The sequence below is a fragment of the Acinonyx jubatus genome, chromosome F2, assembly GCF_027475565.1.
Source record: "Acinonyx jubatus isolate Ajub_Pintada_27869175 chromosome F2, VMU_Ajub_asm_v1.0, whole genome shotgun sequence".
NCBI lineage: Eukaryota > Metazoa > Chordata > Mammalia > Carnivora > Felidae > Acinonyx > Acinonyx jubatus.
In genome coordinates, this window is record NC_069394.1 from 42,806,596 (window position 1) to 42,827,418 (window position 20,823).

The 20,823-nt window shown below is 40.6% G+C and overlaps 1 long non-coding RNA gene across 5 annotated transcripts in view; it reads left to right on the forward strand.

The window, feature by feature from the left end:
* The window catches only part of LOC113600655 (uncharacterized), a 346,128-nt gene extending 333,021 nt beyond the window's left edge, over positions 1 to 13,107 (forward strand). For all 5 annotated transcript variants that reach the window (XR_003421758.2, XR_008292500.1, XR_008292499.1 and 2 more), the window contains one exon: positions 12,462 to 13,107. This is a non-coding gene — a long non-coding RNA (uncharacterized LOC113600655). The remainder of the gene's footprint in view (positions 1 to 12,461) is intronic.
* The last annotated feature ends 7,716 nt before the right edge of the window (positions 13,108 to 20,823 follow it).

A 20,823-nucleotide genomic window follows, 5' to 3' on the forward strand; every position in this document is an offset into this window, starting at 1 on the left:
TTGAGTTAAGGCACAGAACACATTTAGAACAATGCCTGGCACGCACTGAGTGCCACATATATGTCACCAAAAATGAGATAATCCTTAGGTGATGAAATACCTTCCAAAGAGTCTTCCTTTTCCTTCACTTAAATATTCACTACTGGGAAGGCGGCACATTTCATTTAGACTTTCTCAAGATACAGTTAAGCAGTAAACATGATAATTACTGTTTGTAAGTTGGTAACAAAGTTGGTGACAAAGAAATTCAATTATAAAACAATCCTACTTTTTGCTTCATTCCCAAAACCAAAAGCACAAACATAAGGCAAAAGGCAGAAAATGAGTCAATGTACTTATTATTTCAACATTTTAGGAAATATCTTTGAGTAATTTGGAAATTGAATCCTGTTTAATATTTTGGCCACAATTTAAAAAGCAGTAATAATGGATGTTTGCCAAATCACCAGAAGATTTGCATTAGTAAAGGAATAGCTTAATATTTGACAAAAGTTGTGGCTATGGTTAAATTTTCTTCAAGTAAGAGTTTAGTAAGATAATAAATGTAGAATTTATTTACAAAATTATTTTGTTAGTTTGTGAAAACAGACAGCAAGGAGGCCCCATTTTACAGAGAGTGTAAGAGGGAGGGAAAGTAAGAAAATGTTTTACATAAAAAGGAACTTTTTGTAAACTCTTGTCATTCATGAAAGAATCAGATCCAGGACTCTGAAGCCAGGTTTGTTCCTCAAAGATGATAAGCAGACTCTAAAACCAGAATTCTTGCCTTCAAATCCTAGCTGTGCGACTTTAAACAAGTCACTTGTCTGCCTCAATTTACAGGAAGGCCTCAATTTCCTTTCTTATAAAATGAAGACAATAGTACCTATATCTAAGGTTGTTAAGAGAATTAAATGAGTTAATACATGCAAAGCCCTTAGAACAATACTTGATAGTGCTCCATAAATATTAATTCTCATCAATTTATCAATTTCTATGTTAGAAGTGTATTTGTCAAAGGAATTAGGATGAGAAACTACAAAGCAGAGAGGGAGGGGGAAGTGGGAAAAGGAGAAGATAGGAGGGAAGGAAGGAATGAAGAAAGGAAGAAGAGAAAGAAGAAGGGGAAGAAAAGGAGAAAGAGAAAGAAGGAGGGGGAGAAGGAGGGAAGAAAGGAAGGAAGGAAGGAAGGAAGGAAAAGAAGGAGGGAAGGAAGGAAGAAAGGAAGGAAGGGAGGGAGGGAGGAAGGAAGGAAGGAAAAGAAGGAGGGAAGGAAGGAAGGAAGGAAGGGAGGGAGGGAGGAAGGAAGGAAGGAAGGAAGGAAGGAAGGAAGGAAAAGAAGGAGGGATGGAAGGAAGGAAGGAAGGAAGGAAGGAAGGAAGGAAGGGAGGGAGGGAGGGAGGGAGGAAGGAAGGAAGGAAGGAAGGAAGGAAGGAAGGAAGGAAGGAAGGAAAAGAAGGAGGGAAGGAAGGAAGAAAGGAAGGAAGGAAGGAAGGAAGGGAGGAAGGAAGGAAGGTCAGCATATTCCAGGGTTTTGTAGATGGTTGGGTTCCCCAGCAGTAGACCCTGTGCCAGAAACTTAAGAATGTGTTCCCAGGAGACCCTGGAAAGAAGAGGGAGGACGTAGGACCAGGAAGGACAGGAAGCTGAGGGAAGGTACAAGTCCAGCAAAAGTCCAGTCTTGGCCTGACCCTGCAGGGGAGCTGTGGAGTATAAATGCCACTTTGGGGTTTGTCCCAGCTGGGGCAAGAGCTTTCATACTCCTCTACCTGTCACTCATTGACTGGCACGCTTCTGGGGCATGGAACCTCAGGCACTATTTAAAGCCCTCCATGCAATTAGGACATTCCAGCAGCCCAGGATAATTCTCCAAACTCTCCAGTCACAGGTGGGACATTTAGAAGGAATACACAAAGAGAAAGCACAGAAAAGTTGGAGTGGCTCTGAGACACCCAGTGGAACACGTTTAGGGCTGCTCTGCAGGGTTTGCCCCAGTCAGTCTCCCGGCAAGAGGCTACTGATGAGCTTGCAACTTGAGAGCAAGTGAAGGTCAAAGCTAAAGAGAGGGAAGGCCCAGCTGAGAAAGTGAGTACTGGGCACTTGTGTTTCATAAGCAGAGACACCTAAACCCAAGCCCAATGTCTTTGAAGTCCACAAATAGCAATTGAAGTGATTTAAATGGTTTTCACAATCTGTCAGAACAATGAAAACTTTCAGAAAAAAAGCAAACCAATGTGATGTTTGATTTGCAGTGGGTAGTTTTAGTTCATTTCATTCTCCCCCCCCTTTTAATAAGCCCAGGGAGGGGGTGATGTTGATCTTGCCTTACATATGACATGTATAACATTTCGTTGGTCACACTTCTCAGGGTCTACATAGTAATAGAACTCATGCAGACTGCATGTTTTGGTATTTAGGAAGTGGCCTCTACATTTACAAATTACTATGTGTATATAAATAACTATGTATATAGATGCAAATGTATGTGCATTTACATACTTATTTGCGCACACACACACAGTTGTGTGGAGAGACACATCACAGGCCAGAGTGCAATTCAAGATGAACTTTTTGGATTTGGCTTCCAGTTATCAAGCTGCGCATCAGATATCTAGATACATAAAGACACATAATGAAAAGATTGCAGACACTTTGCCCTCTGACCTCCCTTACCCAACCTAGACATTCACCGGGCAAATTAGAAGAGCAATCCGTATTTTCTTTTCTTTGTGGCCAGGAGTTTCTGGCAAACTCTAAAATGAGATGAAGTATCACTTCACGGACATCCAGAGAAGATACTTACATGAACAGTTTCATCATCAGGGAGTAAATATGTTATGAACTGTCACAAATGTGGTTACAAATATAATATTAGAGCAGAAGCAGAAGACCTAGGTTGGAATCCCAGCTCTGATACCGATCACAGACGTGACTTGGGTCACATCCATTTCCAGAGCTTCCTCTGTGAAGGGACAATAACAATATAGGATAATTATTAGAATTAAATGAGATGGTATATGACAAGGCACTTTGTGAACCGTCAAGTGTGACCTGGTCGTAGGGTTTTAGGGTTGTAGTAGCCAGTCATAATTGAGGTCACAGTGATAATTAGGACAGAAGATACTCGCTCCTGATTTTAACTTATATTCTTCAGGTGGCAGCTCCAATATCGTCAGATCCATTCATTCTATCTGAACAGAGACATTGTTGCAGATCTACAAAATCACAATGAAAAGTATATTTACAATTTTGTGTTATCGGTAGCCTTTTCTAGCATTTTATATCTTGTTATTTCCAAAGTGCTGTAATATATATCTTGGTTGGGGTGCCTGGGTGGCTTAGTCAGTTCAGAGTTAAGCGTCTGACTCTTAATTTGGGCTCAGGTCATGATCTCAAGGGTTCATGAGATCAAGCCCCCGAGTTGGGCTCCAGGCTGACATTGTGAAGCTGCTTAGAATTCTATCTCTGCCCCTCCCCTGCTTGCACCTGTACCAGTGCTCAAGCATGGTCTCTCTCTCTCTCTCTCTCTCTCTCTCTCTCTTTCTCTCTCTCTCAAAAAAAAGACAGTGCCTGCGTCTATTTTTTTCCCCATGAAGAACTTTCCAGAGGAGTCGGTATATGCATAACTAATTTATCTTTATGTATGCAAATACTCTTCTACTTGCTATAATCTGACTCACCAGGAAATTTGCGCGATATTTTCCCAATATTTTGGTGCTGTGGGGGTTTTAGAAATGGACTTGAATGGTTGCACAAGGTTCAAACACCCGGGATGCAAGGCCCTTCAGTATTTTTCTCAACTTTGGTAAACGTGTCAGCCACAACCATCTTGCCCTGCTGATTTTCTCAGCCTGAGTGCAACGTGGTATCCGACACAGTATCTGTGTGCACCTGGGCAGACTAGTAGGCTCTTTAAATCTCTGTTTCCTCACCTGTGACTGTGAGACAATGAATATGTACCTCACGGTGTTATAGACTGTAAATGAAAGGGTTGTCCTGGTCTTGGGCATTTAATTAATGCTTCTTTTATTTCTTCTTCTTCCTACTTCGTGTCCTCCTCCTTCTCGTTCTTTCTTTCTTCTTCATCATGATTTGGCCTTCAGCAATACTCGCTCTTCACCCTGTGTTTGCTCATTTATTTTACACTTGATATTAAAATCTGTCATATCCAAAAATCAGCAATACTCTAGGATACTCTGGCTTATCACTGTAGGTATCCTCTAGCTGAAGGGTCAAGGAGCGTCTGCACTTGTTCTGAGAAGAAAGCAACAATGAATGTTGCCCTCAAAGGTCAAGAACCCTCCTTCAGAGGGCAGGTAGAGTGATGTGTCAGAGAATACTTCTTTTTCTATGCCCAAGGTTCTGGAGAAGGGTGGCTGTGTTAATAACAGATTATGAGAAAGCTGTTCAAGCACACCAGGGATCATTCCATCCACTTATCTCGTGTCAGCTGTCACTTGTCACTGGTCAACTGTTGGTGTCAAGTTTAACCTTGAAGCATATCCTACTCAGGAGGAAATAATGGAAGGCATTAAGATGAATAAATGAAGATGCTTATCTTAAGGTGGGAAGGAAAAAATTTAGAAGACTGTTCTCTGCTTCCTAAATGTCAGTCAAGAAGAAATTCTTTGGGCTGTGGATGGGATGCCCTTCCAAAGTGTTTTACATGATTTGGACAACTAGTTCTTAGTCCCTCAGAACAAAGAGGAAATGCGTTATTTTTGTGACTCCTCCCTGATTTTCAGTAGTTCTGCCTTAGTTTCTTTGGCTTCGGTTCTGAGATTAATGCTTGAATAATCAGAGAACCATGAAATCTAAATATTGAAGGAACTTTGAGGTCACTTCATCCACTTAGTTTAATAAGTTTTTTTCTAAAGCATTTCTGGAAAATGGCCATGCAGCTTACCTCATACGCTCCCATCATTATATCCTCCCCTATATTGGTCCATGATCTGCATTGCATTCAAAAATGGTCCCAAGCACTTGAGTTTTAAAAGAGAAAGAGACCTTAGAGATGGTGTGTGACTGGACATTTCAATCTTTTTACTACTACAACCATCTGCTTCTTTCATCCTCTTATTGGTATGAAAAGGTATTTCCCCTCCCGAACATACTTTTCTTGAGCCATGTTCTCTGGTTCAGGTGGTGGTACTAGTCATTGACCAAGTCAGAAATTTGACAGGCTCTTTCAAGTCTTCTTGTTTGGTTTTCACGTCCAACCAGCGTATGAACAGAACTCTGGAAAATCTTGACACAAATCTGGCAAATAAGATTTCAGGAGTGTAGGTACAAAGAGGAGCCCAAATCAGAGAGTGAGAAAGAGGGGTCGGAGAGGAAGTGAGTCCGCGAAGAACAGGCCATAGAAGGTGAAGGTAGAAAGAGTAGTTAGCAGTACAAAGTACCACAGGAAATTCATTTTTGATAAAAGCTACATGGTGTCCATTGGATTTTGCATTTTGGAAGTCATCAGTGACCATTACCAAAATAGTTGCTATGGAGGAATCCAGTCAGATGTGAGTTCAAAGGAGCTGAAGGGTGAAGAAATAAAGAGACACAGAAAAAGTTTTGATTCTTTTCACAAAAGCTTGGCTAAAATCAAGATATGTAGAGATGTCTGATTGATACGTACATTTGTAATTAAGTAAAGTGTGTTACATGGATATTAAATTATATATGTGTAAATGAAATATAAATATGTAAATATGCACGTATGTTTTTAAATTAGATGAACTCGTGCCTATTTATAGGCTGAAGGGAATGGGCTCAAATAAGGAACTGTTTAAGAAATAGAAAATAAAGTATTTGAGGATAATCATGAAAGTAAATAGTAGCTCCAAGAGTTGACAGGAGCGAGGATCCCTACTTGTGTGAGCCTAGAGGGAAGGAATAAAAGATAAGCAGAGATATAGATTATTTGGCCCTCAGCAGTGAAAGAAAGAAACAAACAAACAAAAAAAGAAAGAAAGAAGAAAGAAAGAAAGGAAAATTTGCTATTAATCCTAAAAAAGTGTCATAATTCGTATCAGAAGAATTAAATCCTCAAAGGAAAAATGCCTTGATGGCTTCCTGGTATGAAAAAGATAGAAGCCTACCACAGCATGGCCTGGGTGGTTCTCAAACTTTGTGGTCCTAGGATCTCTTTACATACATTAACCAGAGTTTCTGTTTAAGTAGGTTGTAAGTCTATGTGTTTAACATATTAGAAATTGAAACAAAAATTTAAGAAATATATATATTTTTAAAATTTTATTTAAAAATAACAATAAACCAGGGTGCCTGGGTTGCTCAGTGGGTTAAGTGTTGGACTCTTAGCTTCAGTTCAAGTCATGATCTCATGGTTTGTGAGTTCGAGCCCTGTGTATGGCTCTGTGCTGCCAACATGGAACCTGCTTGGGATTCTCTCCCTGTCCCTCTCTCTGCCTTTCCCCTTCTCTCTCTCTCTCTCTCTCTCTCTCTGTCTGTCTCTTTCTCAAAAATAAGTAAAAATAAAAGCTTTAAAAATAACAATAAACCAATCAAGTACTAACCAAATAACATATTTTATGAAAAATCGTTATATTTTTAAAAAATTAGTGAGAAGTGTGCTATTGTTTTACATTTTTGCAAATCTCTCTAGAGTCTTACCTAAGGAAGATAGCTGGATTCCTATACCTAACTCTGTATTAGTCTGTTGCAATATCTCATGTCACGCGGCTTCTAGAAAACTCACTATACACTGTTGAGAAGATGTCAGTGAGAAAGGCAAATAATTTCTTAATTACGTTATGAAAATAGTTTTTTCCTTACAGATGCTTTAAAAAGGTTTTGGTGACCCCACATGTCCCCAGACCACACTTGGGGAACCGTGCTGTGGTTAAATCTATATTCCTCTACATTATATAGACAGAAGGATAAATTTAGAGCTTCTGGAAGAGTCATTTCTGGAGAGAGGAGAGGAGAGTTAGAAAAACATTTCAAGGAGGGCTGATGCTCACAATCTGAGAAAATATTTGGGCGAAGGCCCTGAGAAAATGGCATCAAGCTAGGTCTTTAAGGGGCTTATGGCCAGTATAAAATTACAGGTCATTAAGGAATGGCTAGTGAATGGTTAAGTTAATAATGTCTAATATTCAATTTTAAGAATAACTCCTTTTGTTCTGGTCCTAAATCCATGAGTATGTGTTTGTTTTACAACAAAGAATAGCAACCTCAGGACTGAGAATAAGGGGTTTTTTTTGCGGTAGAAATAAAGTTTCAGTGTGGACAGTTTCAAGGGACACATAAGCCATCACCACCTTGGTAAATCACTTTGGTATTCATCACAGATATATAATTACCATTAAAATGTTTTTCTTTAAATGTCAAAGAAATATGTCACCAGGGCAGTAGACACCTCGTGTAAGATCATCAGAAATAGGATGTTGGATAGTTGAGTCAGGTTAGGCTGGATTTTACCTAAACTTTCTGGGTGTACCAAACAAGGTATCCTGAAAGTGAGGGATGGGGACTGAGAAAGTAGCAGATATTTTTATTAGTTGTTGAGAGATATATTAGTGTGCTCCAGAGGAACCGAACCAATAGGATATATGTAGAGAGAGAGCTTTGCTTTGAGAGATTGGCTCAGGCTCTTGTGGGGAATGACATGACCGAAATCTCCAGGATAGACGGGCAGGCTGGCGATGGGTGTGAGAGTTGATGTTGCAGTCTTAAGACTGAAAGTAGTCTGCAGGCAGTATTCCTTCTTCCTTGGGAGACCTCAGTCTTAAGATTTTTCAACTGATTAGCCCCACCACATTGTGGAGGATAATCTGCTTAACCCAAAGCCTACTGATGACAGGTTAATTACGTCTAAAAATAACCTTTGCAACAACACCTAAACTGGTGCTTGACCATTGACTAGCTAAACTGATGGATAATATCAACATTAAAAGGGGCATGGATAGCTTGAACCAAAGACCAAGAACAAATAAAAAAATGTCAGGTAACAACAAGGGCCCAGATAAGGCTGGAGGCCAGTTTTGTTGTCGCTACTCTACATGATTGCTGGGATTTTCTCAAGCAGTGCTTAGGAGTCTGGATATAGGAGTAGAAAAGATGAATTATGGACATGTCCCAGGGATGGAGGAGATGGGCAGTTAGGATCTGACTGTATGAGGAAGATGAATGTGAGGAAGATGAGCGATGGCTGATCAGATATTTATGTAATTGAATAGGTCAAGGCTAGTCAGGAAAAGAAGGGGCGCTGGAAGGGTCTGTATGACTGAGACCGTAAAGTGGTCTGGAGATCAGAGGGTCCTATGGCATCAAATGCAGGGGTGGTGGGAGTGACTACTTGAGAGAGTTGACCAGCTGGAAATAAAGGAAACTGTCATCAAAGAATTAAGTGTTAAAGTTTGATATGATGTGTGAGAAGGATGTCATCATTGACAAATCCAAGCAGAGGAATGGTTTTGATGTTGGATAGGTCTTCCACATGTTCATTGGAATCACCCAGGATGGTGGCCATGCGGGCTAACGAGGAAGGTTGTAACTCATATGCCAATATTTATCATTAATTGGAGGGGTATAACAAGATAGTTGTTAGAGACAGTGATGAGAGGTAGTGGTATGTGACCAGGTGCCGTGTGCCTCAGAGATGGAGTGTGGGAAGCAGTAAGATTTTGAAACAGCCTTGTAAAGCAAAAATAATGCCAAAATTTTCTCAGGAGGCTTGTGGGGTTATGAGTTTCAGGAGAATAAAATGCTTCCATCAGGGAGGGTATAGGGAAACAGCATAATGGTTTTGGTAAATGTCAAGATGGGGAAAAAATATCTTCTGATGACTTCGAGGATGTAGTTTGTTTTCCATGAAAGGAGTTTAAGAAGTTGCTGTTAAAATTTGTTGGAGCAGTGGAGGTTAGAATTCCTATATGAGAGATTTAGAGTAGAAAATTGGTTGGAAGTGGGGGCTTAGAGACTTGTCTGGAAGCTGTATTTGCAGGACAAGTACCTTGTTTCCTTTGATTGCTGGATGCAAAAACCTCTGTCATCCGTCCTTGGCTTCTCACTCATTTGGGTGGAGGTGGGTATGTTGAGGCTGGAAGAGTTTGAGATGAGAGAATGGAAAATCTCCAGGGACAATATTTTAGCTAACAGTGATAAGAGGTCCACTGAAATGAGCTGGTATCCAGGTAATGACAGTGTTCTAACAGAATCACAGCAGACCAACTCATGTGGAGGGGGTGCCGCGATGGCCGTGAGAAGCCGGAGCCAGATTCAGGGCTGGCAAGTCAAGGGCTTGGACACTCGGTTCATCCTACTCATCTAGAACTAAACTTGGTTCAAAAGTCACTCTCTAGAAAATTCTTTTCCTGACCCGCCCTCTCATAGAGAAGTGATTATTTCTTCCTTTACCCTGAACATGTTTGTTTTTTAAAATTTTTTTTTAATGTTTTTACTTAGTTTTGAAACAGAGAGAGACAGAGCATGAGCAGGGGAGGGGCAGAGAGAGAGGGAGACACAGAATGTGAAGCAGGCTCCAGGCTCTGAGCTGTCAGCACAGAGCCCGATGCGGGGTTCAAACTCACAGACCGTGAGATCATGACCTGAGCTGAAGTCGGACGCTTAACCGACTGAGCCACCCAGGCGCCCCTCCCTGAACATGTTTTATCAGAGCGCATACAACACTTTTTGGTTTATATACCTCATCACCTCTCCTCAAGCCTAGGCTTCCTGAAAGCAGAGGCTGTATGTTATATGATGTTTTGCCCATGGTGCTGAGTGCCGGGTACCTGCTGTCAGCACGAAAATTGTCACCATCACACAGTAAGTGGCAAAGCTGAGTTAAACTCTGTAACTCACTAATTCATTAGATCAAAACGTTTGAATATTCATTACGTGCTAGGAAAATGCTGACTTGGATCCACAGAGATGATCATGACAGACATTGTGCCCTCATGGCGCTTAGAACTTAGGGACATTCTTAATTTCTTGATCTCAGTCAAGTTCAGTATACACTAAGGAGAAGCCTGAAAACCTTGAAAAGGTATCAGTGACAACACCATGTGAATTCAGACCTCTTTCCAGGCACCGAAGGACGCTGTGGGCAAGGGATTTTCTGATTTCACAGCTCCGTTAGCCTCTTTCAAGCAACACTATTGCCTCACCTCTCAACCTCAGATTGTGTGTCTGCCCTGATATGCCCTGGCCAAAAGCATGACCCTTGGCACATGGCTTCTCTGCATTCAGGGCAAGGCTCATTGTCAGGAGAGCAGGTTTCACTGGGCTGGAATCATGGTTCTAGAATCAGAGCGAGCTCTTCAGAGAACGGAGTGGGCCCAGATTGTGTTGGCCAACATGCTCGGAGGTGCATTGGCGAAAGAGAAAGCAACTGTCAGCGCTCAGAAGGAATATGAGACAAAACAACATGGTGCATGTTGGACAATTCAATAAATAAACAGAAGTATTTAAACAGCATCCCTCAGGCAGTTCATTTGGTGAAAGAAAATGAGCCTCAAGTCTCAAGAGAACTGAAATAGCAATTATCAGCATTGCTTCATTGATTCTTCCCCCTCTCTACTTCTCTTTCCCTTCTCTCCTTCCACTCAACATTTGAAGATCTTACCTGTGTCTTCTTTGTCCCACAGCAAGAAAAACTGCTAAGTTTGACAAACTCTTTGGTCTAACAGAGTCAGACCAGCATGGCCTGTCCGGTCTCCTTCACCCGGCCCCAAAGGGATGCTAGGCCCAGAGCAATGACTCCTTCTCAGTCCCTTCAGGAAGCAATTCATTCCACGAGCGTCTTAAGGGATAATCTTTACACGCCTTTCTGTGTGCCCTTCATCACAATTCTATTGTCAGCCATGTGAGTTCAGCTGTTAACTGCTCACTTAAAAAAAAATGATCTCTCCCCACCCTCATTTTCCCCAGTAACAGCCTGACAAACAGATAGCACCTGCCATTGCTCACAGAGGAAAATACAAGAAAATGGAAAACTAAAGGCGCGAAGCATGAGAATCCCACTAATGCTCGATGACTGATCTTGTTAGCACGCATAGTGCGTCCTCAGATTTTTCCAGAACTTTAGATCTCTCTACTGAACAACCACAAACACACACAAAAGCACTTTGGAGCAGGCTGCATAGCACACCCCTCCCACCCTCTGCCTGGAGCGTGATTGTCAGTCTCATACACAAACCCAGACAATGCTCTCAATAGGCATCTTTTGGGGAGACAATTGCGGAAAGCATGATAACGGGATTTGTCACCCTGATGTGGCTGCTGTTTCAGCAAGCATTTCAATAATGAAAGAAAGTTTTACTAATTGTAAATGTGAATGAATTTCAGCTGTCTCTTAAAAAAATTCTTTTGGAAGAAAGCCAATTAAGATCATCTGTCTAATGCATCTATTCACCCCCACTGCAACAATATGTCAGTTATAATAGATGTCTAATAAACTCAGACTTCTCAGGACAGGGTGCTGAGCGTGCTGAAACAAGGGAGGGATGAGAGGTTCTACCTGAAAAATGTTTGGAGGTGACTGATGAAATTTTCCTCTGTGAAATTTTAGTCCATAGGGGGGTGGAACTAGGGGGCATTTACAACACACGAAGATGGAGTAGGTTTCAAAACAATGATGTGTAGTATCCAGAGCCGGTCTCTTTCCTACTGGCAGCCTGGTGCCCTGTCATCTTTCCAGGGAACTGTGAGAGCCAACTGTCAAATCTGTGGCCTGGCTGCTGGATGCCTGCTGTCTTCCAGGCAGAGGGGAAGCATTTACCTTAAGCAGAATGCCCAAGTACCACGGAAACTGAAGCATAGGCAATTGTGCTGACAAATTCTCTTCCGTGAAACATCTTCACCTACGTGGATGGACTTTCTCTGTCACTGTCTCAGCCGTTTCTCAGAGTTGCTCAACTAGCTGACATTACTTGTTGAAGGCCCCACTTGCAGTTAGTCCAGTTAGGGTACTCTGGTCTGCTCTTTGGGGTCATAGGGTGCTTTCTGCATTGTGATGTGCGTGTGAGTGGTGACCCACACCTACTTCACTAACATCCAGAGTCCTGTCACTCCACTTACGAAACATTACTAGTGCCTTTGCCAATATCAACATCACCTCCACCATCACAATTAGTACTAATGCCATGAAGCTGGCCAACACTCTTGCTACCCCCCCTACAACAACATGGCCATGTTCATCACCCGTACCACCAGAACCCTTAACATTAGTGTGGTAAACTGCATGATGACTCCCAACAGTATCCAGGTTTTGATCCCCAGAAACTGTAAATGTCACTTTATATAGCCAAAGGCACTTTGAAGATGTGATTAACAATCTTGAGATTTGTCGGGATATCTCAGATTATCTGGGGCTTCCAATCTAATCACAAGGGATACAGAGTTTCTAGTTCCCAAATGACACTTTGACATTGTTCTCTATCAGGGAAGGGGGAAGTTAAGATTAGCAGCCTAGATATTTGTGCAGAAGTCCTAGATAGTAAGTCCCCTTCTCTTTTCAATTCCAGATTGTTCTATGAGGATGGTACAGTATTGATTTCAAGTTTACATAAGACACTTGCTTGGAAGCAAATTACAGGTAGGTACTGGCCTATACATTTTCTTACCTTAACAGTTCAAACCTCAAACAGGAGGTAAAGTATCCTCTTTTATCTACTTACCCTTGACCTATGGCCTTAGCCATGCGTGGCATATGCAGATGATTTTGAGAATATTCAGTTGTGGGTAGGCTACATGTATAAAAGTCTAGAGACACGGGAATGCTTTTTCTAAGTCTGTTTTTCTTGAAAAAATCCCATTGAGGAAATTATCTGATGCTTCATACTCCCACACATAAAAAGAAAGCAGCTAGAATAAGAAGAAAATCATCAATTTTATTACCATTGGCAGGATTTACTAACCATCTATTTGCACATGGCTGGGTCCTGGGCAGGGTGGCCCTGCTCTTTTAGAGCTACAACGAGCCTGAATAATTTAGATTAGGTGACTACACTAATTGAATTTACCACGTAATTAGCTCACGGTTTTCACTTCACTTTGCCATGCAAATCCTTTCTAAAAAGTAAAACCCATTCTAATTTAACTGTTTTATAAATACTTCAGATCAAAGCTTGGCCAACCTACTTATATATTTATAGAAAGAATATACCTCTTTTGAGATATATTTTTGAAGATTAAATGTAGCATTGATATGATAATTTATTTTTTCTTTCATACAAGTAATATGACTGTATTATAAACAACTTGGAGAATTGACAAATACATAATCTTATCTCTTGGACATAATCACTTGTAGCAATTTGACATTTTTCCATTCACTTTTTCCTATACTAATAGTTGTCATATAATTAAAATTAGAGTATATTACAGATAGAATTTAAAATACTTTAAGTAAAATATTTTTAAATGTTCACATTAATTTTCAGTGAAAATTATGGGTAACCGTCATAGTGTATACACATATTTACCTAATATGTAACAAATATAAAAAAATTGGGGCGCCTGGGTGGCTCAGTCGGTTGAGCGGCCGACTTCGGCGCAGGTCTTGATCTCGCGGTCTGTGAGTTCGAGCCCCGCGTCGGGCTCTGTGCTGACCGCTCAGAGCCTGGAGCCTGTTTCGGATTCTGTGTCTCCCTTTCTCTCTGACCCTCCCCCGTTCATGCTCTGTCTCTCTCTGTCTCCAAAATAAATAAACATTAAACAACAGAAATTTGTTTAAAAATATATATATATAAAATTAAAAATGTAACAAAATGTTTTTGATGATAATATGCTGAAAAGCAATTTTAGAAAATTGAAGTTATGCCAAATATGACTTAATTTATTTCTATTTGGCATACTAAATTAATTTATTACCTGTAAGACATATATAACCATCATCATTGGTTAGATGCAGTGGAGTCTTGTCTGGGTGTCAGTAAATCTGATAACCTGTCATTGGAAGCCATGCTTAGTGCACATCAATGCAATCTGAGAAACATAACATCTTACAGCTGAACCTATGAGCATCACCATTAGTTTTTACATGATATTTAAAGTACATACTACTAAACCATACTACAAGCTATACCTAGACCTCTGTAAAGTAGCTTTGATACTTTGTATGGGAATCAACAATGTTAAAAATTTGAAATACTATTTGTGTACATGTAAGTGAATACTTCCCTTTTTGCTTTAAAGATAACTGTTAATATAAACGCTAAAATTATTCCAACTTCTAGTCTTGCTCGTATAGCTTTAAAATGTGTTCGGTATAAAGCAGATACAGAATTCATGTTTCCTTTATGTTCCTTTATGTGTCAGTGCCTCCATCGATAAAATGGAAACATTTACTTAATATTTATGTAAAAAATACAGTTGAAAAGAATTATTTATAAAGCATTTGGAACGATAATATTTCCTTAGGAAGCAAAACAAATGCAACAAAATTCAAATTTATACAAATAGAAATAGCAAGTGTATTATCAAAATAAAAAACACAGAAATTATCATCAAATACTCATCTCTGTAGCATCTTGGGAGCAGAGTGGAACACTAGAAAAGACATGGAATTTGGAACTAGCTGTTTGGGTTTATTTGGGTTTAAATCCTGGCTCTGTTCTCACTTTATGTTATTTGGGACAAGTCTTAATGACCTTGAACCCGATCTTCTTCATCTGCTGAAAACAACATGATTGTTACACAGGGGTTTACCAAAATGTATGATCTTTGCCGTAGACATTTTTCTAGAGCTGTGCTGTCCAATGTGGCAGTCACTAGCCACATATGACTATTTAAATTTAAATTTCAGAAAATTAAGCACAGTAAAAAATGGGTTTTCTCAGTTGCATTAGCCACATTCCAAGGGTTCACTACATAGTTAGTTGCTACTATATCGAACAGAAGAGATAGAGAAAGTATTTCCAGCATCATAAAAAGTTCTACTGGATAGGACTGGTACGAGCATAACTGTTACTTGGAAAAAGAAAGATGTGTGTTAAAAAATGTTGGAAGCAGTGAGTTAAACAAAGTGAAACATGTTACCGTACTGCAATACACATCTCGGAGCCTTGGCATAGACCTTCTTGTGCTCATGCCTCTACTCTCACCCCTCAGTGGGACTCCGGTCCTGGATTCTGGCTCTCCCTTTCTGCACCACGGTTCAGAAAGTGCCTCCACGCAGAGCAGGAGGGCAGGTGCTGCAGTCTCACCTCCTCTGTTCCCTATCTCTCAGAGACCTCCGAGATCTCCTGCACTGCCTGTTATCTGATGTCGAGAACTGTTGTTTAATGTATTCTATTCAGACTCCTTGTTTGTGGTGAGAAAACTGGTTCGATATTAGCTGGAAGCAGAATCACTGGTTGACTTTTAGGATGTACACCATGTCGATGGAAGGGATAAGTGCTGTGTGTTGATGCTTTTAAGAAGGGCTGTTACTTTTATAAAGGAATGTTCATTAGCCACCTTATTAACTACGTGGTGAAACATTGCTTTTAGTATTTTACATTCTAACATGATTGTTTTTATTTCTTTATAAGTGCTTTACTATTTTTAGTGAACACGGGGAACTGGTTTAGGGGCTGGGGTCAAAATGAAATGCATGACAATTTTTCTTACTTAAAATAATGGGAAATGGTCTCCTTAGCCAAATCATGCACAAGGTCTGAATTTCAGAAATGTCCGAATTACTAATGATAACTGAGAAATGTCTTGATGTGTAAAAGGCACTGACTGTTCACTCACACTCCTTATCTGTCATTTTCGCAACTATATCCTAAGGACCTAAAATAATTCCTGGCGCATAATGAGGTACCATGAAATATTTGTTGATTAAATGAATGATAGGTCTTCAAGATGGAATCTTCTGTGATGATGATGATGATGATGAGAATTATGATTATTGAATATTTGTTGCTATTTTAATTAGATAAATCACACTGAGCCACCCCATGTGCTAGCTGAATTAACTAAAATCCCATGATTTGTGTCCCTGTCCAACCCCCAATATTTGTGTAGCTGAGGGTAAGAGTACAAACAGAAGCCCACATATCACAGATCCAAATGAGAGTTTTAAGTCAGTTACTGAACATTTCAATAAAATATGTCCTATCCAGCTTCCTTGATAGATATATATTCATAATAACTAGAAAACCAGGTTTGAATTTAGAATTCTTTGACTCTCAGTGTTTATATTCCAAGGTAGGGGGCAATCTATTCCCATCCCACAGCCTGTCCTCCACACTTGGCTTTGTCCTGACCTATGAGGATTGTTGGATACACACTTTTAAACATCCCACCTACATGTCCAAGCTCTGGCCACAGTCTATGCAAGCACCTGTCCCTTGGTCACCCCTCCAGCATAGGGACATTTATACCAGTGATGAATTGAGACTTCAGAAGCACTGACCCAAGGACTCCATAGACATTTGGGCAGATAATTCCTTGGCCTAAGCATCAGGGACTTGATCTGGCAATCCTGGAAATGGAGTGTACATGGCTTCATGTACACATCTCCCCTCAGTCCAATATAATCCTTTCCCTTAGAGAGAGGCATGGAACTGGAGACCAAAGCAGGCTCTCTAACATCCCAGGACCAGGGCCCTTCTTGGCTGGACCTAATACACTGGGATTATAAGTATATGGGAAAATGCAAAAGTTGAGAAGCTATTCATGTAGTGTTTTTTTTTTTTTTAATATTGATTTGTTTTTGAGAGAGAGACAGCTCAAGCAGGGGAGGGGCAGAGAGAGGGGGAGAGAGGACCTGAAGCTGGTTCTGTGCTGACAGCAGACAACCTGATGCGGGGCTGGAACTCACAAACTATGAGATCATGACCTGAGCCCAAGGTGGTCGCTCAACCAACAGAGCCACCCAAGCACCCCTCACAGAGCTGTTTTAATAATGGCAGGCATTTCTCTCCATCTGACCAATATCCACATACCCGTCTTTCCTATAAATAGAACTCTCATTTTGTTTGGGGAGCAACATTCCCAGCTGAGAAGCTATGTCTCCAAGATGCTGTTGCAATTAGGAATGATCATGCACTATGGTTCTGGCCAATGAAACATAAGGACATTTTTTTCTGGGGATTTCTGTGAGAGCTTTCTTCTCTTTGAGATCGTCTCTCCCCTTCCCTCCTTGGTGCTTTCTTTTTCTTGTCTGGAGCACATATACGAACTTGAAGGTAGAATGGCATCTTTATTATCATGAGATGAACTCAGAGACAAAAGTCACATGGTAAAGCTGACATAACAGAAACATACAAGAATCCTGGTATGTTGAAGACATTAAAGAATTGCTTCACCAGCCTTATGTGAACATAAACCCTTATCTTGCTAAGCCGTTACAAGCATGTCTAATAAATGAGCCCAAAAGCAACTATGAATAAGATGCAATCAATCGATTTTATATAATCCTTACTCTTCAACAAATGTGTGTGGTGTTTGTTAGCTTATACCAATAACAGGGGAAGATGATCAAATTTATGAATTAAATTTATGAATTATCTTTTTGTCTGTCCAGTAGATTTTAAGCTCCTTGAATAGAGGAGCTGAGCTTTATTTATTATTTTCCTCAGTGCTTTCCATATAATCTGAAATATAATCTCATCAATGACACAAAAATAGAGATGTGCTAAAAGTTAAATATCTTAACTATTGTCTTTTTGGTGCTAAAGAGGCAGTCAACATTTAGAATTATAAGTCACCTGCATTTGCATAAGATGAGTATCCTTGATATGATTTTCTACAGAAAAAATACAGGACTTTATTGAAAGAGCAGCATACACAATGGCAGAATCTGGAATCTGATAGAAGAGATTTGCCAAGAAATACAATTTTCTTCCACCTAATTCCTTGTATCTTTTGTCTTTTTTAGAAAGTCTCTAATCTTTGATTTTGCATCTAAGTCTTTTTTTTTAACGTTTATTTATTTTTGAGACAGAGAAAGACAGAAAGACAGACCCACGGGGGAGGGTCAGAGAGAGAGAGGGAGACACAGAATCTGAAACAGGCTCCAGGCTCTGAGCTGTCAGCACAGAGCCCGATGCGGGGCTTGAACTCACGAACCGGAAGATCATGACCTGAGCCGAAGTCGGATGCTTAACCGGCTGAGCCACCCAGGCGCCCCGCATCTAAGTCTTATTATATGTACATATGCAGAAAATTAAGACTCTGTAAGACGTATCCATATTTTCACTTGAAACTTCCTCTGTGTCTACTCTAGGATCCAAATCATTTTTTTGAAAAACTAAACAAGATGATTTTCCCTAGTTTAGAAAGTCTTAGATATTAGCTTAGCGATGAAACCTGGTTAGAAGTTCATCAGACTTGACATTTAGATTTTCTTAGCAAAGGTAATTGATTATGGAATCATCAGTCCTTTGTAGGAAGAAAGGTTTTCTTTTTTCACCTTTCTTTTCTTTGAATGGAGCAGAGTTGGCCCATCAAATTCTAGGTCCTTTCTGAAAATGTACTTTGTGAACACCTGCTATAATACTCCAGCATCTTCAGCATTAGTACACTCAAGATGACATCAACTTATTAGGGCGTTCCGCTTCTATTGACATCCACAAGTTTCTTCTACCTTTTTCCTCTTCCAAATTAAAGGCATAAGAAACGGTGTCACATAGCATTTATTGCTCACTTCCTCAGAGGATCTCAACAGAAACTATTATCTCCTTCAAATCTTTTGTGCTGTCTTTATTGAAAATTTTCAGGGAGAACTGAACCAGCGTACTTAACTGTTGACCTCAGAGCTATGGTAGCACAATTTTTGTGCCAGAAAAATACAGAAAATAAGAGAGCTAGGAAGATACACATTCAGGATTACAAAAAAGAAAAAGCCTGCACTATGTTCTGACGAACAAGAATTCAACATATCGCATCATCTGAGGCACAACTAGTTTAAAAAAAAACACTGAATAAACGGTATAATTTCATATTTAAGTCACTATAGCCCATGGCATGACGTAGGAATGTTTTCAAAGGAGAAGAATTAGAATAAAAATAAGCTATTTTCCGATGGGCTTAAACATATTCGTATTCATAGCAAATGAAGACTAAAGATGGGTTAAATCTTGTGGTAAACATTATCAGTCTTCATTTTTAAGCTTGTATTAGTTAACCGAACATTAATTCTGCATCATCCTAAACTGGAAAAGGGAAAACTTAGTTCTGCTTTCTCCTCCTGCTAGGCTTCATTGTTCATTTGTTCACGTATTCATTAAGTATGTTTTTAGTACTTCTCTACGAAGAGGTTCTACAAATAAATACAAAACCCTGATCTGTGAAATGATATAGGTGTGCACAATGGGGTCTCTCTCTTCTCTGAAGAAGCAAGACGATAATTCTTGAATTGAGTCCCGGATCAGGATGCTTCAAAATTGAGCTGGAGAGGATGCCTGGTCACGGTGGAGGCAGGAGAGGCAAAAGGTGCGAAGATGATAGAAGAAATAAGGAATCGATCGTTGGTTTGCTGTGAGAGGTGAGGAAAAGGGAGACTTTTGGTACCAGCAACTTGGTGAGTGGTGTTGCTATTTGTTGAGAGGCAACAGTCTGAGATAGTAGATGATGAGGCAACTCTGAACTTTGTTGGGTTCTAGTTGCCTGGGACACATCCAAGAGGAGATTCCAACCGGCAGTTGGATCCAAGGGTCTGGAGCTCATGAGAGATGGCGCTGGAGCTCAAAGCCCTTAGCAAGTAGGCCTTTGAGTGATGGGCTGCCTTCAAGAGAGTTTGGAAAGAGATGAGACAGGGGATGGCCCGGATGGCTGTTAGACTGGAGCCTAGTATGGGCGAGGAGAGCAGAATGAGGGGCTGGAGTCAGGATGCCTTTGAATATGAGACTGAAGGAACTGGTTTTGTTTTCTACGTTCTGTGGAACAATTGGAAGTTTTCATATAGTTCGGTACCTCGGTCAAAGCTTGGTTTCAGAGGCTTAATCTGGAGTGAAAATAGGCTGAAGCCAGACGACCCAATTTGGAAGCACCCGGTGAGGAAAGGTAAGGAAGATGTGAGTGTAGACCCGGAGGAGGTGTGGGGTTGGACACATTCCAGTGGTCGATGCTGCACACTAGGCAACTGAGAGGATGTGCAGGAAGAACTAGGTGACTGGGAAGATGGGAAGCACCACTGAAAGGAGAGAATGCTGAGGTTGAAACGAAGATTGTAGGACGGACATTGCTTAAAGTTTCACATTTAAACAGGCTGTGTCGGAGGTGGGAGGAGACTTCGCCCAGGCTTGGACACCTGACCACAGCTCTGCCGGGGAAGGCTGTCAAGGACGGACTGGCAGAATCCGGAGTCATCTGGAGAGGCGATAGCTGACTCCGTGAGGGTGTTTTCTGCCAGAGAAACACTGCCCACATTGAGGCGTAAGGAATAAAAGAAGATAAATTTGAAAGAGACTCTTAGGAGACAGGAAGTGGTTTTTGTGCTTCCATTGTCATCAGATACCCCTGGTCTATTTAAGATGAACCGCGAGGACAAGTGACTTCTTTGGATTTATTGGTGACAACGCTGAACTGAATACCAATCTTGACCTTTGTATTGTTTCCTCTGCCCGTGCTTTTAAAATAATCATTAAAAAAATAATTTTCTTGAGTTTTTAGAAAATGAAAATGTTTAACTCAGCGTTGGCATTCACACATACTTCGTGAGAACACTGTGGCTGAGGACAGGCTCAGCCAAAGAGCTGGAGCAGCCTCCCAGCCAAGCCAGTTAAAGGCTACCAGTTTCCCACTATCACTTGGGTAATGCAGGAGCAATGCCTAAGGTATTATTAACTATTCAGAGTGTTCCCTGGTTCCTGCCGGTTCCACAGAACAGTATGGCAGCCTGCGTTGTTTTGCAAAACACCTTTCAAAACTGGATCCCAGTTTTTGCCTTACCTG